This window comes from Pteropus vampyrus, unplaced genomic scaffold (genome assembly GCF_000151845.1).
Source record: "Pteropus vampyrus isolate Shadow unplaced genomic scaffold, Pvam_2.0 Scaffold43, whole genome shotgun sequence".
NCBI classification, from domain to species: domain Eukaryota; kingdom Metazoa; phylum Chordata; class Mammalia; order Chiroptera; family Pteropodidae; genus Pteropus; species Pteropus vampyrus.
Genome location: NW_011888824.1, coordinates 4,979,558 through 5,002,389, shown reverse-complemented (window position 1 = coordinate 5,002,389; position 22,832 = coordinate 4,979,558). Strand labels below are relative to the sequence as shown.

General features: G+C 36.1%; 1 protein-coding gene across 3 annotated transcripts in view; it reads left to right on the top strand.

Annotated features, from left to right (window-relative positions):
* TRMT11 (tRNA methyltransferase 11 homolog) overlaps positions 1 to 21,615 on the top strand; it is a 98,481-nt gene extending 76,866 nt beyond the window's left edge. The window contains exons 14-16 of one of the 3 annotated variants that reach the window (XR_002779970.1): positions 16,108 to 16,214; positions 20,550 to 21,128; positions 21,256 to 21,615. The gene's annotated coding sequence lies outside the window, so the exon portion shown is untranslated. Of the gene's footprint in view, positions 1 to 16,107; positions 16,354 to 18,139; positions 21,129 to 21,255 lie in introns of all 3 variants that reach the window. The other 2 variants (XR_002779969.1, XR_002779968.1) reach the window with 2 other exon arrangements.
* Positions 21,616 to 22,832: the final 1,217 nt, after the last annotated feature.

Sequence of the window (22,832 nt, the reverse complement as noted above, 5' to 3'; positions counted from 1 at the left end):
CAGAAAGAAGCTATAGCTATCATTTTACCAGAGTGTATGTTTGCTCACATCCTACACAGGCACCGAATTGTGAAGAAAAAAGAATCCCATACCAGTGTATTGTATTATATTATCAACATATTATTGTGTATTTTATTATAATTTCAATATTATATATTATAATATCTTATATATTATAATATATGTATAATAATGTAATATTAATTAACCATTCACTATGTCTTTTCTTCTTTGAAGACTTGATTGACACCTTGTATACTCTTGCCCCAAATTATTATGTTCACTTTTTATAATTTGCTTTTCATTTTAAAAATTAGTCTGTAGGCATGTCCTCCTCTAAAATTCTTTAACTATTATTGATTTTGATATACTTTATATCAGGTTTCTCAGTGTTCTAGAAATGAGCCAAGAGACTCTTATTTAATTTTATTTTTTACCATTTTGGAATTTCATATCCTCTGATTTATTTTCCAAATTTTCAGCAAACTTTCATCATTGGTTAAATGACTGTCTTTTTTACTAGCCTGCACATTCCAGTAGGGCAGGAAACTGACTTGGTTTCTGACATACAGTACCAGTTAACAAACATATGCCAGAAAGTGCTCCAGACTCGTTAGTTATTCATGAAATGGATAGTTACCCGTTCTTATTTCACTTGAGGGCTAAGCCTTTTACCATTTTTCTTTGGTCTCTTGCCATTTCAAATCCCTTTATCTTCTAAAAATTTTTTTATGTTTGATATGTTTGATATGTGAGATAGCATAACATTATTTAATACGAGGAAGCTGCCCCCTGCACCCTGAATGTGCCTCAGTGAAGACCTGTAGTCAGTAGGCTACAATAGGCCAATCCTTGACACAATGGGATTTTTCAGTCATTTTACATCCTAGCTGTGTTCAAGGTGATGCCTATTTGTTGTCTCTTTTCAAGACTCAGAGGTTAAACAAATGGATGAGATGTGGTATCAGAGGTCTATGGTTTTATTAATCAGAGGAAAATGTCCTTAGATTACTTATATTAAAAAGTACATTTACTTATATATTAAAAAGGTACATTTTCTACTCTCTACTTCCCATGCTGATTTACTTAGAAGCAATAGCTTCAAATTAAAAAGCACTCAATTGAAATAACATCCAAATATAATAAATTTCAATAAATATATTGAAATTTTGCCCATTTTATTCATTGAATCGTGAATGAATCACTTAAACTTCCATTATTACTTAAACACATTTGTTTTGCTTGGTTCTGGGAATAATTTACTTAAGCCATGATGAGTGTAAGAGAGAAATGTTTAGTTGGTGGCATCATATCCATGCAATTGCTCAATCTAGAAACCTGAACATCATTCTTGACTGCCTTTTCTCCATTCCCATATTTATCCTCATCAAATTACCTATGTATTCTGTCATTTCTACCTCTTACTACCTCTCAAATTCATCCCTTTTTCTACATATGAATTGCTACTACTCTGGTCCATAGTCTCTTTATTTCTCACTTAGGTTATTGCATCTACTTTATCTATTTTCCGTCCTCACTGTTTTCCAAATTACAGCCACGTTAAGCCACATCATGTATCTTCTTCCTTAAAGTACTTTAGTAATTCCATGTTGTCTAGAGAGTTAAGTTCACATTTTTTGGCACTACATGCTAGATCTTCCGTACTTCGTTCTTGTTCATCTCTTCAGTCTTACCTTAAATTATTTTTTCTGTACTCTTAAGTTTCATGATATCTTGTGTCTTTAGGCCTTTGTACAAACTGCTTCCTCCGCTTGACATGACTTTCTATTATTTGTGCAACTAAAACCCTTTGCTTTTACTGGAGTTGAGGCACCATTTAGGGAAGGGATCACCCTTTATCTGGGTTTTATCATAGCTCCCTGTTCTTGCCTTTATCATGGCATTATTCTCATTGTGTTTATGTCTGTTTTTCTTTCTCCACTTCCCACCCCGCTACCCCCTGCCAAAGGTTTAAGTCATTTGGAGGCAGAAGCTGAGCCTTATTTGTGCCTAGTATGGTGCCTGACACACAGAAAGGGTATTTTGATAAGCATTTGTTGGATGAGTACATTAATAAAAGGAAAATAGTAAACTTCCAAAAGTTTCCTACTCTTTATTAGTTCACAAACCTAGTCAGGTTAGTAGTTTACCAATTACAAACCATCACAAGCTCTGTGCAGGAACTTACTTTTGTTCAGATTGAATACACTATCCTTCAAAGACACAAATGACATTAAATGTTTTGTAAATGAACCCACTGGAGTGGAAGAAGGAATATTCTGTTGGCAAACATTAAACAACCTGAAACACAAAGCAGATCATTTCCCAACCACAAATTGCAAATGAAAGAAGAAAAATCCTCAACCAATATTAAAACCTACTTTAAAGTAAATACTGCCAACATTTTATAGGGAGGACACAACCAAATCCAGGGACCAAGACTGTAGAATGAAGACAAATGGCAAACTAAAGAACATTAGCCAAGAAAACAAAATGTCAGGAAGCCCACTTGAGCAATGAGTAAAAATGAAATAAGTTTAAGAATTTTAAAAATATCTAATTTCTACAGGATTGTTCCATTGTTTTCTTTTTTTCTTCTGTTTTCCCTAAAAACTGAGCTCAGAGACTTTTCCTTTGCAGAAAGAAGCTATAGCTATCATTTTACCAGAGTGTATGTTTGCTCACATCCTACACAGGCACCGAATTGTGAAGAAAAAAGAATCCCATACCAGGCCAGGAGCTGGCTGGGCATGCTTTTAAACTAGGTAACAATAAATAAGCCCAGTTAGAATGAAGACTTAAAAACTGGATTCTTCCCAGCGTACATCCCCATAATGAAATGCTGAGATTCCTTCCCCTTTCTTCTCTGCTTTTACAGATTTTACTGCTTTCAGACCTGCTTAGTTTCCTCCAGCTTCCTCGAAGTCTTCCCCAGAGAGTCCAGTCACTTTGGCCCTTTTCCCTGACTTCCCTGAGAGCTTTAGAATTAGACTATTCAATTGTTCATATTGTTGTGTTATAGTTATCATTAATTATGTCTTTGTGTGTAAATATTGTCTCCCTAATCAGATTATTCCTTCTGCCAAAAAGAGAATTGACTTTAAAAATATATTCCTGACAATTAGCACAATGTACAGTGTACATAGTAAGCACTCAGTAAGCACTAGTTAAATTGAATTAAGTTAAACAAGAGTCTTTTAATGCCGGATATTATTTTCCTCTTGTAACCTTATTAACAACAACAACAACAAAAAATCAGAACATGACCATCTTCAAGTGTCCCTGTATATAACAAGTATTTCCTTTTTCCTTCTCTTGTTTTCTAAGTGGGCATTATACCACATCAGTAGTTTTCAATACTGGATAAACATTTGAATTACTTGGGGGATTTTAAAATACAGATGCCAAGGCCGCTATCTAGACCATTCCAATCAGATGACAGATGAGAATTTAACAGGGCCCCCAGGTGATTTTAATATGCAGCCAGTGCTGAAAAGCACTGTGCTAGTCCATAAACTGATGCGTCAGTCAGTCGCCAGTGCTAATCTCTCAAGGTGTCCATGGAAACTGCTCCTATGGGCTTCTACTAGCTGTCTATTTTAAGTGTGCCATGCTGTTTATGAGTCTTAGGCTTCTCAAATATCCCAATATCCCCTTCTTTGGTGTGTAGGTACTTTTCTTTCAGACATCTATTTACAGTAAACAATATAAGTATCTTTTAACTGCAGAGCTAAATGGGACAACCAAAGTCAGAGAAGTTTAGGCAGTTTAGTGAGACCAGAAGTTTAAGTTGATTATATATGCTAAATGGAAAAAGGAGAATTGACTTTGCTAGAAAAATGAAATCCCAAACCATTTTCATCTGAAACTCACATAATTTTTTATATTAAAAACAGCTAGCTATTTCTCAAGAATGAGAATTAGTTCTCAATTATTTGGATAATTGCATCAATTCCTAGTTTTGCTTACATTTACAGACCAGTATTGTATTGACTTGTTTTGTTCTTATTTTAAAATTATATGTTGAGCTTTTCCCGAGTACCAGGCTTTCCGCAAGGATCTTTAGATATAACCTCATTTAATTGTTAGGCTATCCATTTGAGACATGTGCCACTATAACACCTGTTTTATACACAAGGAAACTGTGTAAGATCAGAAACTTAACCAGGGTCACATAATTATGGAAAAGCAAAGGCAAGATTCACACTCAGGTCCATCGAGGTCAAAAGCTCTAACCTCTGCTCTGTGCACCCAGGAATAACTTCCACCACCTGTTGCAACTGAATAAAGTACTGAATAAAATGCTAACCCTGAAACCCAAGGGTGATGGAAAAGATAAATTGTAAGGGGTTTCCACCTCATTTATGTTCAACTGTAAGTCATTTATAAATTTATGTCTACTGTAATTATGTTTTTAACTTTCCACTAGAATATGCTTTGGAAGATCTTGTAAAATTTTCAAAAAAAAATTCATGGGATTCTGCCCTCCCCGCCCCCCACCAGTATTTAAGATGGGAGAGAGCAGCAATGTGGCTTTGATGCAAGGTTTATTTATAAAGAAATTATAGAATACATTAACACAACTGTTCTATGTTTAAATACAATGACAGTTCAACTACTAGTTGTTGAACATGCTGTGCTGTTTCATGCCTTGGTAGATGTCCTCTACCTATTTGCTCTACCAGGCTATGTGCCTTCCCACCCCTTGGTCATGTCTACCTGTCAAATTTCAGTCAGTCTCCAAGAGGCTCAAACACATTTTCCCTTGTTGAACTCTTTTTAATGCCATCTCCTACATCCCACTACCCTGCTCCTTGGGGACCTAAATAACTTTTTTCTTTGCTTCCCTACTTCAGGTTATACCTTAGGACTTGCTCCGTTATAGTTTCTATGGTTTTCATGGCAGTCCTTTCTTGCTTGTCTCTCCTAGGAGATGGGAAGCATCTTTGGGGAGAGGACTGTTTCTTAATCCTGTATCGCCAGTGCCTAGTACATATTATATGATCAATAGATGTTTGGTTGAATTTTTACATGAATTATACTTTAGAAAAATTGGAATTTACCTTAGACCATGCTGTAAAAGTTGAGCTAAGACTTCATCTTGATCTGAGTAGATTTCCATTCCATTTGAAAACCTGTCACCTCAAAAATATGTTAAGGGAAGGATAAGAACACATATACAAATAAATACATCTATTGTTGAATAAAGAGCCTTCTTTGGAAGCAATTTATTGATTTACAGTGCCATTGGTAGCAGCGTTTAGCCATGTGGGTGTGCACGAAGGTAAAACTTGGTCTCATGGAATTAGTTTATCTCTTTTAAAATTTCGATTCTGTGTAATATTAATGTTTAATATATTAAGACATCCTTATATCACTGTTTTGCACTAGCCTAAGACTGATTCATCCTGCCATTCATCTATGGGATTTCTGTGACTAAAATAACCACTTTGGGAAAGAGTTAACGCATACATGTAGGGGTGTGTGTGTTTATTTGTTAATACAAGAAACAGTATCTGAATCCAGCCTTTTTTTTCCAAAGCTTTCCTTTGAAACAGCAGTGCTTCCTCATACTGAGGAGAGACATTTGGAGTGATGTCCCTTGGGTCACCCACCTAACCTTGTGTAGATCCTCAGCCCTGAAGCACATGGATATCTACTGTGACAACTTGATTGTTTTCATAGAAGCCTAAGGAGCTAAATAGTACAACTGAAATAGTTATCTCTCAGTCTAAAGAATGTTGTGCATCTTGATGTTGTACTGATTGCTTTTCTTCAGTATTTTCTGGCCTTAAAATGACCATATGGAAATTCATTCAATATCTTGAGATCTTTTTAGTTTGCTCAAATTCTGGCTACTTAACTTATTAATTCTTATACCATGTGTTTAAACTATCCAGAAGAGAGGAGTTAAAAATAACTCATCACCTACATTTATGAGTCCTAATAAACATTTAACTTATATACAATCATATGGTTTTAAAATTTAAGAAGCTGTGTAAGAAATATGAAATGGCTAGTTAAGGCAGTTATTTGGATGATTCAGGTTTAAAGTAGCCTTATAAAAACTTTATTTGGTATGATTAATCATAATTACTTGCTCATAGTGGTTGAATTCTTTGTGTAGATTTAGTTTTAATTTTAATTCAAATACCACACTTGGTTTTCTAACTTTGTTTGGAGGAACTGGAGAACACAGTGAATACGATCTGGGTCTTTTGCTCTTCTCAGTGATTGGTCTATATGCTTATTTCTTTATTTTTGTTATAATGTTTGGAGTCCATGGCAACTGTGAACGCTTGTATTTCTCTTTGCGATTTTTAGAAATATCAAGAAATTTGACCAATCCAGTGGTTCTACTTCTAAAGATTTATTTGCTAACTGATCAATTAAATACTGGAATTCTCACAACTAAGTGAAAATGACATACCCTTAACTTTTGACTCAGAAAGTATGTAAGATCTGTCAATCTTGATAGAGCCAAATGATATGGTTCTAGAAACTGAGCAAGAGGTCCATGTTTATCACAATGTCCTCTGGACCCCTCACTCAAATCTCTTATGTCCTGCAGTTTGTCTGTGACAAGGAATCTAATATTTTAATCTGCCCCATGAACGGTTTCTTACTTATGAACTATTTTCCACATTGCTTATTTAATGTAGGTGAAAAGAAGAAGATATTTTCCTCGGAAGGTATTAAACTATTTCCTTACAATTCCAAGTATGATTTTGAAAGTTTTGTAAGTTATCTTTATATTTGGTCAGTCATAAATCTGAATTATCTGGGTAAGATAAAAACACATGAGAAATTAATAATTTCTCCTAGTATGATAACTATATCACATTGCTTAATTTGAAGTTCAGACACCTGAGAGGCAAAAGTAACCACTATTGGCTCTTAATTTCTATACTACAAGATTTTTTTCTTCATTGCATACTCTCTGTATGCAATGTTTTTCGAATATTAAGATAAGATAAATTGACTATAAAGACAATTAATTCCAATATAAACATATAGGATGAGAAGTTTTGAGGCCAGTAAAAGAAACTTATAACTGTTTTCTTATATATGTAGTAGCGTTTGAGACCAACTAAGGGTGATGCTGCTTCAGTCTTCAGTATGCTAGCCAAGATTATTTCATTTGGCACCCTAGTTAAGATAATAGGACATATTTTTTTCTAGCACTGGCTGATCAATTGGGTGCTGGAACTTGATCAAGAACTTAGAAACAGAAAAGATTAACTCTCTTGAGAATTAAATTATGAAGTTAACGCATATTGGGTGGAAGAGTACAGTTAATCAGATACTTGAGTAGCTTGAGGCCTATAAGACATACATATATCTTAAAACACATAAGTTAACTTAGCAAGTTGGTAGGACATAAGAACAATACATAAAAAACTTACATTTCTAGATATTAGCAATGAATAATTGCACATTTTCTGAGTTAGTAGACTTATCCAGGATTCTTCATTCAGCTTTAGAGATTTCCCAAATACGATATGAGCAGCAGAAGGACTGAATGCTTTCTAGAACTATGTCCTTAAGCTTACTTTGGGTGGTATGTTTTCAGAAGTTGGTCCTTGACTCATGGTTATCTAAGCCAAGAGGTGGGATGGAAAAAGTGATTGTCTACATGGGCAGTCACTAAACAGACTAGAAGAGCTGTCTTATTGAACTTGGTTCTCACTACTTTTGTATTTTATTTTATTTTATTTACTTTATTTTATTTTTGTGAAATATTTTTGGGAGGCAGTGTTCTCATAGTCACAGTCATTGAATTTTGCTTGTGCTTCTCAGAGTAATAAAATCTCATGTGTCATTTTGAGTATAGTAGTGTCCTTAAATCCTGTATGGAGGTAGAAACTCTATCAAAGAAGATATATCCAGTAGGATAGAGAAGGATGTTCCTTTAGAATAGAAATTTTCTCATTTATGTGTCACTATTGACATAGTCTCAAGGAGCTTTAAAATTACTGCCCTGGTCACCTGGATTTGATAATTGTGATTATGCCATAGAGAAATAGAAATCCTTTGGTCTGTTCTGTCTTCTAAAGGTTTTCTTCCCAAACTTTGAACCACAATAGGCATATTAAAGGAAAGGTTATTTCTTGGTTGGTGAGCATGAAGAATGCCAAAGATCCCACCTAGGCCTGACCCAGGTTTGAATGTAGAAAGAAACAAGACAATGGTTCCATTTTGTAGCTTTTAATTACTATGTGTGAGCTGAATGTTCAAGAACATTCTTGGGATGAACATCACAGGTCACATGAACTGTAGTCTATTTTCTATTCAATTAATAACAAGTATATTATATAGAGGTTTTTTAAAGAACCCCTACATGTATTTACTCCACCAACACATTTTACCTTATTTTACCCTCACAATGATTTTGTAATGCAGGTGGAAATCTATCTTCCTTTTGAAATATTGAAAGAAGCCTGGGTTGAGAATCATATCTTGATCCTAGTAATTACTTTTATGGCCTCAATTTCCTTATGTTTAAACTAAGATGCTTCTAAAATTCTCATTATTTCCACTCTACATAAAGGTAAACTCATAAAATGCAGAGAGGTTATTTATTTAAGATCACACTTTTCCATGTAGTTAGGGCTGTCTCTAAGTTTAGAGTTTTCACTTCTAGAATTTGGGGACACCATTTAGAATATTGGATACTAGTAATGTTTGGAAATGGATACTAATAATAATCAACAGGCAATGGATGAGACCGGCTCTCTTTCATGATCATTTAAGCATCAAATCTTTGCCAAGTGGTCTAGATCTGGAACATTATATTGGCCACTGATGATTGATGAAGAGTTGAATTATTTGTAGGGACTTGTTAAGGTTTTAAACATAGTCTAAAGGAGAAGAAGCTGTGGCCACCCTGTTCCTTCTGGGAGATAACATTTGAGAATGCAGTTGTCTGCATGATGCAAGAATTGCTGGATGACCCTGTTCACTAGGAATAATTAATTCCCTTGCCCTTTTTCTCTATTTGCTACATAACCTTCTGATACCAACTTGGCTTTCTATGTGGACTCCCTGTATTCAGTTGGCAAACAGTTTTTGAGTCTGCCAAGTGCTAAGTCTATACATTAAGAGTTGAGAAATGTGGCCCCTGTCCTCCATGTCCCTCTGGGGCTTACAGTCTACATGAGATGGGGGAGAGGGAGAGAAACCAAACATGTAAAAAATAATTACTGTAGAGGTGGGTATCTGATATAACAGAAAGATATGAATAGTTGGTAATGGAAGCAACTTACTCTGCTGGGCCCAGGTTTAAGTGGGGAAGAGGAAGAAATCAGAAAATTTTTCACATGGGAGGAGACACTTAATCCAAGTTCTGCAGTATCAGGAGAGAAGGGGAAGAGAACTTTCTGAGTGCTATCAGCCATTTGTTATGGCATGAAGGCATGAGAAAGCATATGCCTTATTGAAGAAAGAATGGTAGGTTTTGTGTGAATGAAGGTTGGTTTTGTGGGAGTTATAGGCAAGCATGAGAGGAAAAAAAAAGATAAAGCTGGAGTCAAGTTGACATCAGACATAGAGTGACTTTATTTGCCAGGCCAAGATTTTTCTGCATAAAATGATGAGCCAGCAGATGGAGAAGAGTTTGCTAACTCTAACCGGAGACAGTTCTGGTTGTTTTGAAAGTTAGTTCTTAACTGCAGAGTGAAGTAATTTGGTTTTCAGTGTAGTCTTTTTGGGGGATCAGTAGACCTATATAATTTCAGGTTCATTGGCATCTAATCTGATTTTTCAGTGCAAATTGATAAATTGGTATTCTAGTTTCTTTTTCAGTTTATCTTAATCCTTGTTACTTTCCATCTCCTTTGGGGCCTGATCAATTCTGAATAATTTCAGAAATCTCTATTTTTTTTTTTTTTTGGTTCTCCAGGATGAAATTCCCTTCTGTGGATTATTTTGTGATGTTTCCTACATTATTAACCAGTTTAACTCTCAGTCGGCAGTAGATTCCAGATCCTTTCACTCCTAGTCGATTGCTTATGTCATTGGGTCATGCTATCTGTAGTTTCAAAAGCCTGGGTAAATTAGATTTCAGTCTCTTTCTTATGAGAAACAAATACTTTAGATATAATGGCAACTACAGGCATTAGGGCATTATTGCTCTTTGTGGTTTTGTCTTTAAATCTCTTTTAATCAAAATGGGTCTTATTAAATATCTTTGTATCCCCAGCATATCTATCATGGTCCTATGTATGTAGAAGGAGCTCAGTAATGGAGCTCTGTTCACTGAAGGATGACTCCGCAATCATATTTCTCCTATAGATAATTTTTGGGTTGCATCTGGAATCTGTCTCTTGATATTTTGCATTATCTATTAATATGAAATTGATTTAAGTTGATCCAACTTTCTTGAAAATTTTTCTTAAGAAGAGATAGGTTCATTATATCAGAGATGTGAAAGGCTAAAATTTGGAGAACGGAATTTAAGGCAGTGAGTCACTGGTGCAGATATAAGCTTGGGTTTATAACCTCAGTTAATGGCTTGAATCATTTGTAATTACAGGGAATGTTATTTGTTTCATCAAACTATTCCAACTTGCAGACTTTTTGCCTCTCTCAAACAACATAACTGTGACTTGATGGTAATGTATCAAAACTAAAGATGACTAGATAAAGAAATGAGTGAGTTTGTATGTCACTTGTTGATGATGGCTATGGAACAGAGGAATGATCTGATAATATTGCTAGGGGAAAAGCTATTAACTTCAGGATTCTAACAGAATTTAACAGAATTTAGATTGGAATTCGACTTTCTGGCGTGGGAAGCTCATCCCCCGGCCTAAGCCTGTTAGCACTGTTGGTGTCCAACTGGCTGCTAGAATGCAGCAATAAGTAATGCTTACATCACAAGACTTATATTCTACATTAAGACCATATAGTAATAAATGCTAATTATTTAATACTCAAGGGAAAGCAAACTTCCAGAGAATACATATTCAATGTGCCAAGATGGTGAATAAAGGGAACATTTTACATAATTTTAGTTTTCCTTACCTTAGGGAAATAGTATATTATGGCACTTGTCTGAGAAATATTACATAATTTTTATTTTATTGCATGCATATTGAATGTACAGTTTTCCTTTGTTTTTAATGGTTTCTGAAATATGATTAAGGAATCTTTTTTTTTTTTTAATTCTGGGTGTACTCAAACTTTTCAATTGAAATAAAAAAGAAATCTAAAACTTAAACTAAGATTTGTTCATCTCATCTTTACTTCTTTTGCCTCTAGAGATTTAATTGGCTTATGAAGACTTAAAATTTGTATAAGCTCTTTATTCCCAAACTACATTTTTCCTTTATATTTTAATATGTGTGTGTTCTTGGGGCTAGGGCTGAGGGTATAGGCAGGAAGGAGAGGAAGTGGAGAAAAACACTTAAAAATGCCTTTTACCATTTTAAAGAAATATCTCCAAACTCTCTCTGTTTATTCTTATGGTAAGTGGTTTTACAAAGTGCTGGGTAGGATAATTTCCCTGAAATTTTCCTTGGATTTTAATGATCTGAAAAATTATTCAAAATTTCTTCCAGAACACTAAATGGATGGGTGTGTGGTCTAGTCTGGAGTTTCCCCACTGTTTTTCTGGACAGGTCACACCTCTAGACTCAGCAGGCCACCCAAAGGAGATATCCTTCTTTCCTCTTATTGAGGAACCAGATAGCTCTTTTGTCTCCTTGCCTCCCCTGCCCTCTAAGCTATAATTTGAGGTAATTACTTATTGTATTTGGTGTCCATTCACTTTCTATCTCTGCTTCCTTCATGCCTTCTTTGCTGCTGCCCTCATTTCCTCAGTCAGGTGCAGCTCGGCCCTGGGAGAAGTATTTCGTACAACGCTGTGGCAAGCTCTCTTTATAACACCTTTTCCCAATTCTGCCCACCTCAGTTTCCCTACTCTCATTAGAATTTGTCTTCTCTTTGTCTCAGTTTCTATTTAAATTTTGAAGAATTATTCAATATGAATCATGAATATTCCTCGTGTGTGTGTGTGTGTGTGTGTGTGTGTGTGTGTGTGTGTGTGTGTGTGTGTGTGTTATGTGCATTGAGTAGGCTCTGACTCCTGGTGGCCTTATGAATGAGTGATACCCACAATATCTTGTTCTGAACAGCCCCGCTCAGCTCCTGTAGACTCCTGCCTATGGCTTATTTTATGAAGTCGATCCATCTCATATTTGGTCTTCCTCTTTTCCTGCCTCTTTCTCTTTTTCCAGCATTATTGTCTTACTTGCCTTTTAATTAAAGACATGCTTCAGATGAATTATGATAAAGCAAATAAATGAATGGTGGTCTTTGGGTTCTCTAAAGGTCTGAGCTCTTTAAAAGTGTACCTTGCTTGTATCACAATTACTCCCTTTTACATTCCTGTCCCAACGTGCTTCATTCTTCAGCAGCAATTCTCTGTCTTACTCCCTGACATTGTTATAATCATCTCTCTTCTTTATCCTTGTTAGAGATTTGAAAAACAAGGTTTAGGTGGGTGGGGCGCATGACAAGTTGGAGAAAAGTATAGTTAATAGAAGTCTATTAAGGAATATTAAAATCTATATGCCAGTCCCTCACGTTGGTGATGACTTGAGGATCAGTTTCCCTATTTGTCAAATGGACCTCCATAAACAGATGCCTACACCATTCTGCTTGAATTTCAGCAGTCTTAAGAAATTTTCAAAAAGTGGATTTTTTTTTTCTTTAAAAAAGGAATGGGTAAGAAATTATGGGTTTAAACTACTAATTAACTTAGAAAATATAGGCATTTAACATTTATTAACTCCACAAATATGTAATGAGTATCAGTTAAGTGCCAGACACATTTAGAAGATAAATAAATTAGGCAGCTGCTCACATAGAATTAGATATGCTGCAGAGTTGCTTCTTTTAGGAGTTACTTCTCATTGCTTGAAACTTGGTGGCATCCTTACATTATTCAAAATTAATGCCTACCATTTGGTTGCCCTTCAGAAATATGTTGCATTTGTGTATACCACTTCAAATGTGTTGTGTTTTGAATTCAGGAGGAAAAATTTCCCCAGACTTTAGTAAAGCCATACTCTTTGGTGCAGTGTTAATACTAAACCTCTTAGCTTTCACTTGCACATTGTCTATAACCAATCGCACCACCTGTTTAGCAAAATTCCCTGTCTAGAAGTCTTATTCTACATATCCTTCATTAAAATGAAAATATACTTTATTCACTACTCAAAATTTGTACCTTGCTTGTGAGTTAATATGAGAACTAGTAGACTGACTGTAGATAACTGACTTCCTATGTATTTGAGACTTAATGCTGAGATCTTCCAGATAATTTTGGTTGACTTCATGGGTGGCAAGTTGGATTGCTTTACTTTTCTGATAATAAAAGCAGTTAAGATTTGTTGAAGTCAGCTGGGCTGGGCTTGTATCTCATTTAACATATAAGGATGGTTCTGTTTATTTTCTTGATTTTGCATTTGAGGAAATGGAAACAGGTTAAGTAATGATGTTAACAAATTAAATTTAGCAGATGAATTCGGGAGTGTTAGAAAAATCAGATTCTTTTTTGGCTTCTGAGACATAATAAGGGTAGAGGAAGGGGATTATTTTATGAATATATTTTGAGAAGGAAAAAGAAAATAAAACATTTTTACAACACTGATTTCAAAAACTAGGGGGTCAGAGATTAGACCTTAGTAAAAAAAAACTATAGATATTAAGTATTTATTTTGATATACTGTATATATCTGAATATGAAACTATCTCAAGTTTTAGGTCTTTTTCCATTTTGTAGTGAAAAGATAATAAAAACAGTTATGTAGCCAATTTGAATATGAAATTTTTATAAAAATAAATAGATAATTTGTACTTATAATATGCAATTGATTAATTAGTTGTCTATATTTGAAATGACATAATACATTGACTGTAGAATCAGTATGTTGCTGTAAAATAATATATAAAATAACATATTGATTTAGAAATACTTCTTTTTCCAACCTTATATTTCATGAAACAGTTTCACTTAAATGCCTTACCCACATCATCAACGTTAGTATCTTTTTTGTCAGTAGGAGAACTTTTTAGATCACCTATCAAAGTTTTTCAAACAACATCATCTTTACCTTCATCTAACTATTTGAGTTATAATATTGTTTGATTTTGTGTATAATGCTGGTACTGAAACTTTTATTCTATTTATAATTTTTATATTATAATCAACTTATTATAAAGTTATTTTTAAAAAGCCTGCTTACAATGCTAAATCTGTATTGTTTCTTTGCCTCCTATCTCATTTTTAAAAATCAATTCTTACAGGTAACCTCTATAAACATCACCTGATGTAATTTCAGTTAACATTATTTTATTGTTTAAACTAAAATAATTGAGAAAAGGCCCGGTTCTATGAAAGACTTTGTAAGGACTTCAGTATACAATGATTCTTTCATTTCTGAAGAGTGGTTTTTGAGGGAATGCAAAAGCTAGGTTTCTATTCATGAATTTATGATAGCTCCAGATTTTTCACTTCTGAAGCATAACCATAGTGACATGGATATAAAATGATGTGGAAACTATATCAGATCTAAAAGATCTTATAATATAAATATGATCCAACTTTTGTTATAAGCTCTTTGCTTACAGTGAAGACACCAAGGCCAAAGATAAGATGTTAACAAGGTTTCTTGGCTAGAGTAATGGATAAAATAGTTACATGGATAGTCAAACGCGAATGTAAAATATGTTATCAAAAAGGAGGCACAGAAATTATTTCTTCTAATTCTGTTTGAAAGCGTCATGAGAATAGATATTACTCTTCATGTGAGTCCACCACGCACTCTGTTTCATGTTTCTTTGTTCCCATTCGATGCCAAAAAAACCACAAAAATGCAAGGAAAGGTAGCATAACTTACCTCTCTGAGATCAACAAAAGGCAAGACATCAGCCCATGGAGAGTGAGCAGCACCATGGCATGATCTGGGAGGTAGCTGGAGGAATGTCAGAGCCAAGCCAAATCTCTCCTTTGGTAGAAATCTTGCCGTTTCGCATTTGACGAACACTTTCAATGCTGAATATGTGTCCGGCTTTTTGCCAGGTGTTGGATGGTGGGTGGTGGTGGTGGCTATTCTTTGACAAAAAGAAAAAGAAATATGCTCTCCCACTTTTCAAGGAGCTCATGGTCTTAAAAGGTGAACAAGCCTCAAGATCTGAGTTATGAGAGGAGTTTCCAATTCCTGCTCTTCAGGGAAGGGAAGGGAGGATAATTAGGCTTAAGTCTAAAAGTGGAGGTGCTTCAACGAGGGAAGACAGACCAGGTAGCTACTCTGGGGAGGAAAGGAGATGGGATGAGGGAATGTGGTTCATGGGTAGCTCTAGAATCTTAGAAAGAAGTAGACTAAATCTTTTTTTTTTAATTCCAGAGATTGAAAAGGAAAGCAATCAGACTTCTGAGGTGATATTTGGGATTGGAAAGAAAGATGCGGTTGTAGGCCTGGAAGAAACGGGCATCTGTACCAGTCTGGGCATGGAGCCTGTGGAACAGTAGGGACTTTGGAAAGTACTGGCTGAGTGTGTGCCCGGCAGGTCCGGGCAGCTTGGGTGGAGTGTGGCACCACTGGCAAGGGAGCAGCGCTACTGGCAGTCTCCCCCTCTTTCCAGGAGCCATGCCAACCTATGATACTTTTTTCAAGCTTTGGATTGAAAGTTAGGTGACCCTCCCCTTTGGTTTATTTAAGCTTCCTGAGGTTCTCAGATGATTCAGGGGAAGGAGAAGTGGAGGACCAAGCCATCATAAGATTTTTGAGTTAATTCGAATTATATCTGGTGAAATAAGAGACAGGATCACATTTGTACCCCAAGAGTTATGAGCACTTCAAACCAATTCCGTTTTATAGATTAGGGTTAAGATTGTGATTTACTCAATGCTACATGACTAGTAAGTTACAAATACTGAGATTTCGACTGCTGTAACCAGATATCTTAGGCAGTCACATTTCTTACTCATTACTTTTCCTGCTTTTTGATATTCTCTCCATTTTGAAATTCTCCTCATTTTTTTTGTATCCTTAACTCATTATTGTCTCCCACAGATTTTACAAATCCTTCTTGTTGCAGGTGACAGAAATCCAACTTGAACAAACCTGAGGAAAAAAAAAATTCTGCGTGGAATTTGCTGTATCGATGTGAGGGTTACTTCACATACTCTGAGGGCAAGAATGTGGGTAAGCCTCAGGAACATTGTCCCAAACATCTGTGGCCAGACAGGACTCGTGCTACACTAACATGGTGGTTCTCACACTGCTGACGAAGTCTGGCCTGGGCAGGGCAAAGAGGGGGCTGAGGCGGCAATTCCCAGAAGAGGTATGCTCTTAGCAGACACACACAAAAAATGTTTACTGAAGTTAATAGTGATTTTGAAATTAATTATAATGTATATGCCACTTACTTACAAAATGATTCAATGAAGTTAATAATAATAATAGTAATAGTATTTTATTTTATAAGACTATACACATGATCTCATTGTAAATAGCAACTACTCCATGCAGTCAGGTGGCAGGTGTGTCTGCTCCCATTTTATAGGTGAGGAAACCCATGTGCAGATTGCTTACACAGTTTGCCCAAGGACATACAGCTGGTAAATTATGGAGATGGACCTCAAGCCTTTTCCACCACATCTTCCTCCTAGAGACTTCGAGTCTTAAAATAAATCAACTTTGTTGTTCCATTCTTCCCATTTATTTGAAGAAAACGACATTCTGGATTAATTTTAAGTAAAAGAATCAGACTTGAGCAGCTGATCATCTGGTGGAGCTGTAGTGTTTCCATTTCTCTTTTGGTTGGGAGAAAGGCTATTCTTCATGTTCTGTTTTCTTTTGATTTCTTATTAGCATCTCTGTTTCCTTCCACACTTTTCAGTATTCAAGCCAGGTGCCAATTGTCTGTGTGAAGACACACCATTTCTCAAATATACCAAGATGCCAAATGTATGTGTAATATTTGACCATATGAGAAGAGTCCAGTAAGCTCCTAGGGACTTATGTTCCAGTGTGGCAGCACTGAACAACAGGAAAATTATAAATTTCATAAGCTAACCAAAAAAGTCATCCGTGCTTCATATTTATAAATATCCAATAGATGTAATATATTCTAAATTTGACTTTTTAGTACAATAGAGGTATTACATGTTCTCTCTATGAAGACAGTGATAGCTTGCAAAAATACAAATTGATGGAATGTCCTCAGTTTATTGCTGTCATTATTGCTCATAGCAATTGGTTATTGTGGAGAAACCTGTAAGCGAGGATATTTCTCAAGATGGATTCTGAAAGAAAAGAAGAAAAGAATGTGTAAGTAGTAGGTAACAGATATGTTAAAAAAAAAAAACGAAAAGAAAAGAAAAAGAAAAAGAGGTTGAACTATCTATACTAACTGTGCCAGGAAAATTCTCCCCAGGCTGGATAGGATGGGATTAAATCTTGGAACTCCAAGTAAAACATTTCAAAGGACACAGGATAGAGGTTAGATTTTTGAGAGATGTCTCCATACTGTCCCTCCCCCATCCACAGTGTTCTGAGATGCTGAGCTAATCATTAAAAAACAAAAACACAAAACAAAATCACTTCAGGAGGATTTATCACATGGAACACTTTATTTTAGACCTGGTGAAAGTTAAGAAGGTGGACTAGGCCTTTGTCTTGAAGTCACTTGTGGTTTAGTACATGGAATCAAAAAATCATCAAAGTGCCTAACAATGCAAGTCAGGAAGCAGAAGTGGTAGGCATCACTTCTGTGGAGTGGCCTGGTATTTGAAGAGAGGCTAAGACTAGCTTGTCTCTGAGGCAGCTAAAGGATCTCTTGGAAAGAGGGCTCTTTATTAAACTGTGTTCTCTTCTTCCAGCAACTATTAACAGTCCTGATGGTAATAAAAAGAGCAAACATTTATCACATGTTTACATGCGTTAAGCACTTTAATTCTTTTTCTCAGTTGGCTTTCTAAACAATCCAGTGAGGAAGATACCATTCTTATTCATGTATTACAGTGTGGGGAGTAGAGGTTTAGATAATAAAATAACTTGCCAAGATCATGTAATTGTAGGGTTATAAAATTGTTGATTCCATAGAAAATTGCATTTTCATTCTATAGAGATTGGGGTATGTTAACCAGTTTCTGAAGGAGGTTTACTTGGGCCACACATGTTTCTCCTCATCTCTGCCAAAGTAAGCCCTATCTCTCTTGCAAAACTGTGGGACTGGCTCTATCTCTATCATAAACTCTTCCTGAAACCCAGTCAACTCTCTTCCCACAGTGCCCTTAGAGCACTTATGCCGGCCTCGTTTATTTGGCGATTGATCATGAACTACCCTAGCTAAGTCTCATTTATCTTACAATATTGTTTAACTCTGTTTAATCTTTCCATCCAGATGATAAAATCCTTCATGTTGGTAGCTTTGTCTTGGGGATTAAAAATAAGTCTTCAATAGCATCCACTGCAGCACACATGATAATTTTTTGTTTTGATATTTACTTGAATTAAAGTTGTATTGGTTATCTGTTGTGGCTTAAAACAACACACATGTATTATCTTGCAATTTCTGTGGGTCAGAAGTTGGGTGCGTCTTAACTGGGTCTTCTGCAAAATTGCAATTGAGGTGTCAGCTGAGGTTCACTTCTCATCTGGAGGCTCAAGTGGTGATGGATCTGTCTCCAAGCTCAACTCAGAAGTTGGCAGAAGTCATTTCCTTGTGGTTGTAAGACCACAAGGCTTCATATTCTAATTGGCTATCAGGTGGAGGCTGCTCTCAACTCCTAGAAGCTGCCCCCAATTCCATGCTATGTGATTTCCTCCCACAGGCCCTTTTCTGAAATTGTCCTTTCCTTCATCAAAGCCAGTAACTGAGAGTTTCTGGAGTTAGTCTGTTATGGATAGGGAGTCTAACATAATGTATTATAATCGTGACAGTGACATCCCATCATCTTTGCCACAGTCCATTGATTAGAAGCAAGTCATATGTCTTGCCCACTCCCAATGGGATAGAATTATAAAAGAACTTGAACAATAAGTCAGAATCACACGGGGACCGCCTGAGAGTCTATCTATCACAATAGTGAAAAAATCAGGAAATTCACAAATATTAGAGACTTTATCAAATTCACTTAGGAAATTAATAATAGTACTTGAAATAGAATTCAGAAACTCAGTTCTTATCTTCTTATGCTAACTACTAAATCATCATCAACAGTAGTGAGATGGCCTTGGCTACACAGCAACCTCTGGCTGGTAGAGATGGATCACAAGAATGAGTATATCAGCTAGAGGTGTGTGTTGAGGAAGATAACTTCCAATGAATAGTCACTGTCCAAAGCAGTGTGGTCAACTTAAACTTGACTCTTGCTAGAGCTGATATATAAGGCCATCTGTCCAGGAGTAGGTGGCAAAGGCCTAGGTATATTAGGTTTGGGTTCATTCAGTACCTCAGAGAGAGAATTTGGAAAGGTCCAGGTAGTTCATCAGGACCTTGGCCTAGAAGCGCAGGGACATAGCCTAGCTGGGAATTCAACACTAGCAGAAAGCTGAGATGGAGCCACAGCTATAAAGAATGGATGAACATGTAGGTGGGGTTGAGGTCAGATTGTGACTCAGTGCGCCCATCTCTTACTCACAAGACTAGCGTTAGGCTACCTCTGTGGGCAGAGGCAAGGCTCCTAATGTGCTTCCTATGGAAGACCTCACTGCAGAAAAAGACTGAGAATTATCTCAAGAAATCTAGGCTGTGATCCATATTGGTCAAATTTGTGGGAAGCAATACATATTTACATTTTGCTTTTCTGTGAATGTAAGGCGGATTTCCTTAATTATTTTTAACAAGATTTCTCTTTTTCTATCTTCTTTCTTCTTTCTCTATTCTTTAAACACATTGACTTTTATCAAAATCTCTAGCTTTCTATATAGTTATTCTTTTCTTTTTTTAATTGAAACTTAATGATAAAGATATAATCCTATCAATGGAACAAACTGAATCAGAAGTACTTTTCTGCATATTGCTTATTATACAACTTCCTATGCCTTTTAAAATAACACATGTTTTATGGGGTCTTTCTCTTGTGACTCATTTTTGGAGCAGATCCGAGAAGGAGTTATTCTCCAGACGTGGCACCATTGACCCTCATTTTGAATTACATTTTTTATTTATTTTTAAAAAGATATTTCATTCATAGAATCCCCACTGAGCTTTTTATTGTGGAAAATTAGGGCCCGTAAATCATCCCCCTCAGAAAACTATAAATTTTATACAATTGAAACATTCCATGGACTGAGCTTGGCACTTTGATGAAATCACTCCTTTGCTTCTCATAATTTATGAGCTTCCCCATTCTCCTCCCTCTTGCTCCATCATCACCTTGCCCTCCCAGCAAGAGTAGGGGGTGGTATCGTGCCTTTAAATTGCTCACTGGGGTTTATTGAGTATAATTTGTGAGTGGATTTATATGAACTCACGATATTGCAACTTATCCAAAACTATGAACAATAAAATTTTTCATTTTCTTTTGGCAGGCAGAAGGGACATGGGTCGATCACACAGGAGGTAACTCAGCATGATGCACTGGGGAAGAACAAAGTCCCTGGAGATAAATGATATAGGTTAGAACAGTCATCTGCCCGTGGTTTCCTGTGAGACCCAGGCCTTAGTTTCCTTACCTATAGGTTCAGGTGGGCAATCTTTAAGTTTTCTTTTAGCTCTTATATGTTAGATTCTATGAATTGAAAATGGTTCTCGGCACGTTGCTCCTTTTAAAGGGTAATTAGGAAAACCAACAAGATAAATCTCAAAGGTTTGATGTGCTATTTTGGATGTGAGTGGTTAACTCTGTTTTTTTTTTTTTTTTTTTTCTGGAAAGAAGAGAAAGCACAACAGTAGTAAAGACCACAGCACTCCCGATTCTTGTCTGCCAGGTTGGCACTGGCTTGTGAGGTCTTGGAAACCAACACTGTCTTATTTAACTTGGAAACTCTGGCTCTTAGTATGGAACCTGATACCTGGGTTTCTGATAAAAGCATTGAATGAACACAGAGAATCCAAATGTGTTTTACTCCCGTAAATGCAAGTGCCGGAACAGTGCCACCATGCAGTAGGTGCTCATATTTGTTGAATTTCCAATAAATAGGCTACTTGCCATTATTGGGATATTGGAATTTCCCTGTATGTTTGTTCCCAGTCCAGTTAATCCCTTTATTTTTATGTCCTAATGTTTTTCCTCAGGAGAACTCCAGATGGGTCTGCTAAGAAATTTCTAGCTTTGTGGCATCACTAGTACTCAGTCTTGGAAAGAATTTTGTTGCTGGAGAAACACGCCAGAAATAGAAGATAGAAGAGGGTATGGCAAACTGGCTGAGCTTGAGCTCTGCAGTGAGACCTGGGCTCTACATCTTAAAAGCACTGTGACTTTGGGCAGAATATTTCCCTGGTTAAGCTCCATTCTCTTTATGTGTACAAGGAAGGGGGTGCATAATTGAACTTAGGGTAGAGCGAAGATTCAAAGAGGTCATCCTTGTTAAGTGCTTAGCCCAGTGCTGGCATGTAGTAAATATTCAATAAATGTTTGCTATGACTTATTTTTAATCATTAGTAGTATTAGTGCATATGTCAATAATTGCTATAGTTTTTACTTCTGTGTTAAAATTCTTACTATGTTGTAGCAATGTAACTATTGTCTTATGTAAAATTTATTGTAGTTTTAACTTAGCTATTTCTTTAGCTTTTCAGGGTGTATTTTGAGATCCTTGCATTAAAAGAAAAAAGTATTACTGATATTAAAAGACCAATTTTGGATAGAGAGTGTCACTAGAATTTCTTTTTAATCTGAAATATAGTTTTGCAATTCCAGGCTTTTAGGAAAGAATGAGAATATAGTGCAAGAATGAGAATATAGTGCTGTATGAGAAGTGTCTGTATCTCTTTTATTCTCCATAAAATTGAAATTTTTCTTCCTGGAAATTGCTGGTTATGACTTTGCCTACATGCATTATAACATAACACACAGCTATTTAATGAAGACTGTCATTAGGGTCAGAATGCAAAACAGTCTGAAATATTAAAAAATCAAGGTGAAGTCAATTTACCTTCTCTTTGACCTGCTTGCAGGATACCCTGACAAGGTATGAACTGAAATATGTATCTTGGAACTATTTACCCCCTAAATATTAAAAAATGTAAATAAGCAATGGAATTCAGAGTGACAGAGGATCTAAAGCGATGGCCACCCAGCCTTTGCTGGTAAAATATGGCTCACTTAATGACATTTCAGCCCTAAATCACTGCAGGCGAGTTTGCAGCTGAAGGGGTTGCACAAAAACATTCCTTTAGGACCATTTAAAAAGGCTGAATAAGCAAAGTATACTGCGTGACAACGCTCAGAATTTCAAAGGGGTGGTTCAGGTACACATATTGTTGCCTGTGGCTCCAGGCCCAATGACCGTTTTTTCATAGAGATAGATTTCCTGGACAGAAAACAAATTTCTTTCCAAGTTAGAGAACTTTATCAGATTTATCTTTCATTGTCAGATCAGCATGCAGGAAACAAATGAAGTCCGTAGCATGACTGAAATTAAGAGGAGAGCAATTTACAGTGCTCACTGGCTTCTCATAAACCTTATTAATGTTTGGCATGGGTGCCAAGGAGCCATAAAGAATTGTCCTGCTGAACATTTATGTTTGCTTAATCTCTTATTATATGTCCTCAATGCAGCTTCAATAATGGCAGCCAGAGCATCTTGTGAGCAGGAAATGAGAAAGTTACACATATTTTTGTCTTATAATCAAATATTCTTCCCTATCTT